Genomic DNA, 10,974 nt, shown 5'->3' on the forward strand with positions numbered 1-10,974 from the left:
CACGTAAAGGTTCAGACTTGTCATTCATGCAACGCACATAAGGCTTTCCTTGGTGAAATGGCTTCTAAAATGACAACATAGTCTCATTCCCTCCAAGAACCAACATAAAACAGAATGGATAAGGCCCTCTGGACCTCTAGAGGTCTAGATCCAGAGTCTAACACTCAAAGGAACAACATACTCAACCATTCAAGCCAATAAAGGGTGTAGAAAACCCTAAAATTCAAGGATCTTAAACTAAATAGAGAAAGGATCGATTTGCTACCTCAACACTGTAGATCCAAGCTTTAAAACCACGGATTAGCAACCCTCTTGACCTCCTCTAGCTGGAAACACCTTCTTCTTTGCAAAGCAACACCAAAAAGGGTGGAAATAGCTTTCTCTCTCACTCCACTCGCCCCAGCTCTCTAGGGTTTCTCTCTCTGGACTGGTAGCCGCAAATGAGGGCTATAAGTGCCTTTAAATAGGCCCCCAAACCCCGGGATCTAGGGTTTCCACTTACAGCGCCTACTCGGCGAGTCTACTTTTGGACTCGTCGAGTAGTTCATTAAACTCACGTGGCCATCCCGCTGATACTCGACGAGTTATGGCACCAACTCGTCGAGTAGATCAAGGATTCTCAAAATAAATCATTAAATAATAAACCTGGAAATCCGGATGTTATAATTCTCCCCCACTTGAAATAGATTTCGCCCTCGAAATCGCTCCTCAAACCACATAGATAGAAACCAAACACTCGAAAAGCACTACTGAGAGGTTCTCACACCAAAACGATATCTTTCTCCATGAATACCTGGATCCGACCAGGAACTCTAAATTTGCAACAGGACCGGCCCCTCTGGCACTATAAGACCCCTTTCTGACCTTTCCAAAATCGGGAAACTCTAGTGGCCTGGCCCGCCGCCAGACCGCCCACTCACGCTATCACCATGATGTTCGCTCCTCGAATATCAAACCCTGATAACTCACTGCTCCTCTGATTCTTACAATACAAAATCCGACAATCGGCTATCGATCACTCATACCAATGTACCCAAACAGTCCGAATCACGCCCCAAGGAACGAAAGGGGGGTCACATCCCACCAGGGCTCATCCGCTGCACTATTATCAGAGTCCATCCGGACAATAGACTTTCAACATCCTGTTCTCCGACACAATAAAATCATGCTCGCTCAGAAGTCCTCAGACATCTAAAATCATAAGCCTCAGCTGCATTCCTCGTATCCCTTTTTAACACTGAGTACTAGGTCTGATCTCGACCCAACAGTTGAACCTCCAGGGTCATCCGTTGCATCATCCCAACCGTCTCCATGGTTTCCTTCTTACTATAACCGCATCGGCCCAATGTGACACACACGCAACGAAGTCCGCTTAACCCTAAGCGAACGCTACCTTCCCAACTGGAGATCGAATCAACTCCGACCTCTGACATTTGTTCCTCATTGTTCCATGCAACTTGTGGGACCTCCCATACCCGAGTACTGACCCACACAGGTCTAAGACATCAGATGATAAACCACACTCCTCAACATGGAACCCACCTCAGAATCCAGAATCTCATCTCGCCTATCCAACGCACCATCAGAGCCAAACTCAAACTCGAGAGTTTGGTCCGCCCTAGAGTTGGAACCACTTGTCCAAACGAAGCATTCAACTCACGACTCATGACCCGCAACCCGCGCATATACCTCTTCTCTCATTCCTTGGGTTGCGACAACCACAACTCAAAACAGAGTATAACGATTTCCGACAAATATAGAGACCTCCGTCTCTTTCCTGATCTGGCCCCAGGCTCTCAAATACTCAAACCAATAAGGCTACTCAAGCCTAAGAACTCTCCTGCGTCATGCTCTGATCAACAAAATAACGCGGCTTCCTGCCGCACCATGATACCCTCTTACTGACTAGCGAGTACTACGGCTCCCCGCAGTATCACAACACCCTCTCGCTGACTTGTGAGTACTATGGCTCCCCGCAGTATCACAACACCATCTCGCTGACTAGTGAGTACTACGGCTCCCCGCAGTATCACAACACTCTCTCGCTGACTAGTGAGTACTACGGCTCCCCGCAGTATCACAACACCCTCTCGCTGACTAGTGAGTACTACGGCTCCCCGCAGTATCACAACACCCTCTCGCTGACTAGTGAGTACTACAGCTCCCCGCAGTATCACAACATCCTCTCGCTGACTAGTGAGTACTATGGCTCCCCGTAGTATCACAACACCCTCTCGCCGACTAGTGAGTACTACAGCTCCCCGCAGTATCACAACATCCTCTCGCTGACTAGTGAGTACTACGGCTCCCCGCAGTATCACAACACCCTCTCGCCGACTCACAATCCAGATTCTTGGGCAATCTCACTTGCTGTCATTTACCGAAAGGGCTCCCACTGGAACCATCGATGCTCGACCCACCACTTGTCGTCGCTACTCAAGACTCAAACTTATCCGAAATCCAATGCATTGAATTCGGATACCTCGATGCTCCACATAGAACCTCACAACGACTCGACTCATCCACTGATCTTCCTGTTCTACATCCTGAAATTGGTTGTCTAATCAACTTCTGCCCCTTCCAAGCTGAATAACAGCCCTATCATTGAGCCAGAATTTCTCAACCGCCGAACTCACCCTACGAGCCAACCATCTTGAATTCACCATTATGACCTTGAAGAATTCCCGTTCACCCCAAGGTCTCCGATCAACGACCACTTGCCGTGGGGCACTTATCCTTTTCAAACATAACATATGCATTATCTCACTCTGCACCTCGTCTTAATCACCAACAACCTTGGGCTCACTGAATTCGCACCGCCGGTCTCTATATCCCGAGCTCTAACCATTCTCGATCGAACTTGTGATCCCTTCAATAAAATACGCGGTTATCCCCCACTTAGGGTTCGAACCATCCCCAATCGGCGCACCAGCCATCTATCCCACAGACTGTTTCCACCAGTAACATCGCACCTACTCTTGGAAGGTGCTACGCGACGCTCGATGATCTCCTGACAGGGATCGAGCAAATCCAAATGCCCGAAACTCAGATGAAATCCTCAGAACTTCCCACCATGACTACCTCTAGTCATTCAGAATCTCACACCATTTCATCACCGGACCTCCCAACTGTCCAGTAATAACCCTGACTCTTATTCCGGAAGTAATGATCTACCGTACTTCTCGTCATCGACTCCTCAACCAACGTTCCATCACGTCACTTGACACAAGAGCAGAAACCATACTCCCACTCTTAATACCCATCGAAGACAATAAGGGCCACCGCCCTGATATACTCCTCTTGATCGTCCGTCGCTGCAACTAACGCATGCCCTACTATACTCAATTTGGATGTATTCTGGTCCTTGATCATCTCAGTCCCCACTGACGACCTGTTCAAGCTATATCTCCACCTCTCGTCAGACCTACTACCATATACTCTGGTTGCAGATTACCATCCGAGCAATCTCACAGGGCTCCCCCCATACACAAAAACCGAAATCTCAACACCTCTCATGTCTCCCACAGGAAACGGAAATAGCACCACTCGGGTCACAGAAAGTGACCTCTCCACTATCGGCCGGTCGCCCAGCCCAGACCGTATTCTCCCATGATGCACCATCCCTACTCTTCCCTGAGTCTTGCGACTCCAACTGGCATATCACCCACAATCCCTCGGAGCTAACTCAACTTCCCTTTTCAAGGGATGCTCCACTAAAACTTGTTCATCATGGACTTCTGGCCCCATACTCATTCACCTCTGATCTTAGTCTAGACAATCCCCACGGAATAACCGGTAAAAACCAGAAACACTAACCGCCACATGTCAGGATACTCAAACCGTGTGGCCACCTCTCGATCTGCTATGGATGATGGTACTTGAACCATGTTATCTCCTCTTAATCTTCTACGAATCATGGTACTCGAACCACGACATCAACTCCCGACCTGCTACAACTCATGGTACTCGAACCATGACATCACTTCTCAATCTGCTACTTATCATGGTACTCGAACCATGACATCACTTCTCAATGCTCAAATACCGGCTCATGCGTGCCTGCTCAGACGACACGTGCTCAGGGCAAAACAACGCCCTCTCGTGAAACCTCCGTGTAATCACAGTCACAGACTCCGTCCCCTGCTTGAGGGACAAAAACTCCTGTGCCAACCGTTCCCCCTCCACCGGGGAACATACTCGTCTCTGAACATGGTGGTGAACCTCTCTCAGGTCACCTCTGAGATCTCTGCAAGAGTGAAGTTTGCCGTCACAAACTTCCACCAGTCCTTCGCTCCCAAGCGAAGCTCGTTCAGTGCAAACCGAACCCTTAGATGCTCCGGACACGAACAGATGTAGAAGCATCCCTCGGTATCAGAAATCCATCTCATCGCAGCAATCGGATCCTGCGTCTCATCAAACTCCGGTGGCTTCGTGTTGCTAAACTCTCGAAACAGCAACGAGTCACCTCCCCCCTGAGGTCTAGCAGCAGCCACAGCTGCAGTAGCTGCAGCAGCCGCAGCCTCAATAACCGCTGTGCATCTCTCGACAAACGTCCCAATCAGGGTGGTCTTGATAAACCCAACATCTCCGGTATCTCTGCGCGGATAGCCGCGGCCACCTCATCATGGATCATCTGACGAAGCTCCTCGTTACTCACGCCACTAGTCTCTGGTCTGTGGCGTGTCCCAACCATGATGTCTCCGAAATACAACATAAAACATCAGAGACTCACTCGAGTATACTCGCACTCGATAACTCAGCCCTACTTGTTCCCTAGTACCCTAAGGATTCTTACTTGGACTGCGCACTGATCCGGTGTTTTCAGTAGTACGAGCCCTTATACTACCGTCCACACCGCATCAGTATTCACCCCAAGTCCTCCTCCTAGGATCACAGATCACAAGTACTCTAATCTCGCTACGCATAGGCTACTCCCCAACAGACCTCTCATAAGCTCCTCGCTGCTACCTACTCACTCTCAAGCACCTCATAGTAGCAGAAATCCCCTAGGCTAAGGCATCACATATCAGGCCACTATAGTCCTAATATGAATACCTAGCCTACTCTAGCATGCATAACATATCATATCATATCTCATAACACATAATGTAAAGGTATTTTGGGAAATCACCGTTCGGGCGCTGTTGATCGTACACACTGCTCCGCTCTGCTCGTCTCAAAACCTTTTACCCTTTTTAGAAAAATTGTTTTTATTGTGAAAAATTTCTCAAATCCCCAGTTTGAGTTCAGATACGCCCGAAGGTGCATCCGAATATCTCAAACCAAGGCTCTGATACCAACTTGTAACAACGTAAATTTGTCAAACAATTTTTCACTTTAAAAACATAATTTCATTTATAATATTTTCAAATCTCAATGTATCACATGAAAACTCCATAAAACAAATCCCAAGATCACAATACATAAAACTCCGTAAGTGTGTACAGATCATGTCGGCGCCTTCCCGCGATCCTCACTGGTACCTGAAACACATAACACACAACACGGTAAGCATAAATGCTTAGTGAGTTCCCAAAATACCACATACAACATATACGCCACTCGAGGCTGAAGAACGACCCTCCGGTCGATGTGTCTCAGCGGGACCCTCCAGTCTCGTAGCCCGTTGGACCCTCTGGTCCGGTCATAGCTCGTTGGACCCTTCGGTCCGATCTATATCGTTGGACCCTCCGGTCCGGTCTATACAACACATAGCATACATATAACAAATGCACATAATCTCATACATACACATAGCACACAAGACCCTCCGGTCTACACATGGATACCACTCTAGGTAATGTATAGTGAGAAGACTCACCTCGAATGAAGTTGGATAAACTCTCGTGCTCGACGTCCCGACCTAGCCTCCTCCTATCATCCGAACAACATTCCTGATCAATACTCGCTCATGGTCTCATCTCTAAAGATTGGGTAGAAGGCCATTCTACCCCTCCCTGAACTCTCTTGAATCAGCTTAACCAAAACCCTAAGGTCAACTGAAGTAAATGGTCAAACTTTGACCCGACTTGTCGAGTGCACATGGGCGACTCGGCCAGTCCATGCGGGTCCTCTGAATCCTTCTAGTCTCACTGGGGACGTCGAGTCATCCCTTCACTTGACGGGTTACTCCTGTCACGAATCGCGGGGCAACCCCGACTCGAATCGTCGAGTCCACTTATGAACTCGGCGAGTTGCTTTCATGGCAACACTCAAAAGACCTTCTGAGGTTAGATCTGCTTCTCTAACCTATAAATCTGACCTTCCCAAACATGATAATCACGTAAAGGTTCATACTTGTCATTCATGCAACGCACACAAGGCTTTCCTTGGTGAAATGGCTTCTAAAATGACAACATAGTCTCATTCCCTCCATGAACCAACATAAATCAGAATGGATAAGGCCCTCTGGACCTCTAGAGGTCCAGATCCAGAGTCTAACACTCAAAGGCACAACATACTCAACCATTCAAGACAATAAAGGGTGTAGAAAACCCTAAAATTCAAGGATCTTAAACTAAATAGAGAAATGATCGATTTGCTACCTCAACATTGTAGATCCAAGCTTTAAAACCACGGATTAGCAACCCTCTTGACCTCCTCTAGCTGGAAACACCTTCTTCTTTGCAAAGCAACACCAAAAAGGGTGGAAATAGCTTTCTCTCTCACTCCACTCTACCCAGCTCTCTAGGGTTTCTCTCTCTGGACTGGTAGCCGCAAATGAGGGCTATAAGTGCCTTTAAATAGGCCCCCAAACCCCGGGATCTAGGGTTTCCACTTACAGCGCCTACTCGGCGAGTCTACTTTTGGACTCGTCGAGTAGTTCATTAAACTCACGTGGCCATCCCGCTGATACTCGACGAGTTATGGCACCAACTCGTCGAGTAGATCAAGGATTCTCAAAATAAATCATTAAATAATAAACCTGGAAATACGGATGTTACAAGCAATCCAAGGAACCCTTCTAGAAGGCCCCTTGGACGAATTCCTTATGGGCTTCCCATAGAATTCATCCATCCCTTCTACAAGGAGTCCACATCCCAAATTACAACTATCAGATAATTGCAATATTAGTCCCTAGTTATTTAATCAGTGTCTTTTGATCACCAAATTAATTCCAAATTAATTTCTGATCAATACTAATTAAATAATATGATTTCCAAATAATATATTAATCTTGTAATATATTAATAAAACCATTTTGAGTACCAATTTATCATTAATATAATAAATCATACTCTCTCTCCTCTTGTCATCCTATCAAGTTGCATGAGTGAAGGCAACCTAAAAGGACCATGCTCATCATCAAATCAAGTACATACCAAAAATAGTTATGGGCTTAGACGCCTAATCCAACACAACCGCTGCTCTTCCTAGAGTATAGATAGAAATCTATACGTCGACATGGCAAATCCTTTAACAACCAAAACTTGACCTCAACGACCCAACCGCCTCATAACTCGAACATTGGCGAACCCGAAAGAAACATTGCCCACAACGAGCTCCCTGACCAACGGCTACCTGTCGAGAAGACACTCATCCATTCCTGAGCACATACAACATTCATCATCTCGTTTTGCACCTCGCCTTGACCACATCTAGACCCAAGTCTCATATATCTGGATCGCATATCCCTATAACCCAATCTTCTAAAGCCGCAACTTGAATAGATCGATGATCCTTCCAACATAATACACAGTTCTCCCCCACTTAGGGTTCGAACTACCGCGAATTGGCATTCCAAACAGATCGAACTTCAAACTGGCTCACCAGATATACCATACCCGAATCTTGGAGCATACCACACAACACATGATAAACCCCCAGATAAAGACCAATCAACTCCAGGCATTCCGAATCTCAAATGGAGACCTCCGAACTCCCCAACGTGACTGCCTCCAACCACCAAGAATCTCATACCGCTGCACAAGTATATATTTTTATCTGGGAATAAATTGACTACCACACACTTCATCTCTGAATCCTCAACCTGCACCCATCGCAAGATTCAACATAAAAAATAGGAGATCTCACTCTCACAATCTATTCGCAACATAGACAACGAGGGTTTTCGTTCCGATATACTCCCCCTGATTACCTGAAATAGTTGCTAGAATACGCCTTACTATACTAAAATAAGGCATATCCTTGTCCTCATCTTTCACGGTCCCCACTGATAACTCTATTACAGCAGAAGAAATACCTTAAGGCAGTCATACCACAAGAATCCTTTGGTGAAAATACCGCAACTATTTGGTACCCCAAGGGGTCTACCTCCAAATTCTGAAATCAGAAGCTCGCTTTCTCTTCCTTCCAATACGGAAAAGCTGGAATAATATAATCCTCGTCATAAAAATAACATCACAAACCATCGGCCGATCACTCAACTCAGGCTGCAAATCCTCAAACAGCTCATCGCCTCTACTTCCTTTCTGAGTCATGCAACTCAATCTGGCACCTCACTGGTCAAATCCCTCAAGACCTAAACTCAATTTTCTCGCAAGGCCTACTTCATTCAAACCCGCTCGACATGGACCTCGGGCCCAACAATCACCTGGCCCATTCTCGACCTGAACAACCACAGTCGGATAATCAGTAAAGACGGAAACACACTCTGCCACGAATCATGCTACCCGGACCATGTTATCTACCTTCACCTGCTACTTACAACCCATGGAATTCTCCTCGTTTTGAGTATGGATCCTCTGCTTTCAGTAGTATGGGCCTAATACTACCTTCCACATCTATCCATACTTTCCTCGAGGATCGTTCCAAATTTTCTAAGTAGCTACTCAACTTCCCCTATCGACCAATCCAATTCCACATGCTCAGTCTCCAGCGAATACTCACTGCTAAAAAACGCACTCATCAGACTGAAAATACTCCCTAGGCTCTCCTAGGATTCCCTTCACTCCTCTCTCCGCTATCAGCTGCAAAAGGAACTCCTTTTAATACCTACTAACTACTTCTCGAATACAGTTACATGATACATGCACTAGATAATTCTTCGACTGCAAGATCCCACCCTACTACAGTTAGACTCAGACAAGAGCTGCACAATAGAGTTAAATCTAACCTTCTAAAATTATCTAATCCATGTAACATGTAACCTAACGTATTCGATTAATATTAGTCGGTGTTAATGGAAGTCTCTAAAAGCACAAAGCAAGCAGCATTCGGGCATCAAGCAACCTCTACCAGCACATAAAACCACTCTAGAATACAATCCACAAATGCTCTATCCACAACACAAAACACATCATCGAACTCAGGCAATCCTAGCTCACAACTCCAGGAGATCTCTAATCATAAGCATGAAACACTACCAGCTCACATAACTGGCATAAAGGCATCTTTCCTAAGCAGGCACACTAGCATGCAATATTGAGTAGATTCCTATCCCTAAACTAGCATGCAATTCTATCAGCTCATAATAGCAACTCATCATAACACATAATCAAGTAAGGGTATTTTGGGAAATCACCGCTCGGGCTCTGGCTGATTGTACACACTACTTCAGACCTGCTTTCAAAACTCTTTAATTTCCTTGGAAAATCGTGTGGTGAAAAATCATTTCTTTTGAAAAGTTATCAACTCCTCAGTTTGAGTCCAAGCATACCCGAGGGTGTGCCTGAATCCCTCAAACCAAGGCTCTGATACCAAATTGTAACACCTCGAATTTCAAAACAAATTTTTCATTTTTAATTCACCAAACATTACTCATAAATCCAAGTCATCACAGAAATTATAAGTCATTATCAAACAATATCAAAGTATCCCAAAATCCACAAGACATCATAAGTCGTCGAATGTGTACAAACATGCCTCCGCCTTCTCAGAATCTATAAAAGTACCTGAAACACATTTAAATCAACACTATAAGCACGACGCTTAGTGAGTCCCCCAACATACCACATACACAAATAATTAGCCTCTCATGGCTAAATCTCGATAAGGACCCTCCGGTTATGTGTCTTAGTGAAGACCCTCCGGTCTCACGTCTCGGTATGGACCCTCCGGTCATAGCTCAACATATACACAGAATAATATAACAACATAAGTCACAAAGACAAAATGCATAATAACACATATCTCAGTATAAGTAGATAAGACCCTCCGGTCAATAATACAAATAAGATCCTCCGATCAACAAAATGACTAATACCCGCCGGTCACACATAAATTACCACACAGGTAGGTATAGTGAGAAGACACACCTCAAACGCTACACGAATAATCCTACACTGCCGTTGCTGCTACTAACCGACTCTCGAACTTAGCCAACCAACCCAACACCATAATCAATAACTAAACAAGGCTAGACCCCAGAACTAGGCCCAAAAATAGCCCGACTAACCAGGCCCACTATTGGTCCAAATCTATTGGGCCCACTGTGACATCCCCAATTTCACGGCCAGAAAAGACCGATTTTGTTTATGCTTTTTAAAATAAAATCAGAGTAATCATTTGATTAAAAGTGTTACGGAATTTGTTCCCAAAACCAAACATGATAAAATGTTATCAAATCATTTCCGAAGAAATGTATTTTAATCACTTAAACAATTGGGATGTCATTGTCAATACAAAAACATAAGCATAAACAAAACTTACATTCATTTACACTAGTGATCTACTTCTCTTTTAATCTCTCAGTGTAAAGCAACTTCGTATCGATACCTGTGATACAAATAAACTGAGTGGGTCAGGCTTGGGAGCCTGGTGAGCATATAGGGTTTTCAACCCACAATAAATAATAAACTTATTAAGTTCTCAATCAACAATAAATTTATTAATTCCATCAACCAAAATAACCCTAATTTCCCATTCCCGTTATCCTCACTTTACGTCCCTAAAACAACTATCATAAGGGACCTACCCTAAGGATTATCACTAGGGGTGACAACATTGCTTTGGGGGTTCCTCAGCAAGTTATGTCAAATAAAACAAACATCGGGGTGACAACACTGCTTTCCC

This window comes from Lactuca virosa, chromosome 4 (assembly GCF_052849685.1).
Source record: "Lactuca virosa cultivar CGN04683 chromosome 4, Lactuca_virosa_CGN04683_v6, whole genome shotgun sequence".
NCBI lineage: Eukaryota > Viridiplantae > Streptophyta > Magnoliopsida > Asterales > Asteraceae > Lactuca > Lactuca virosa.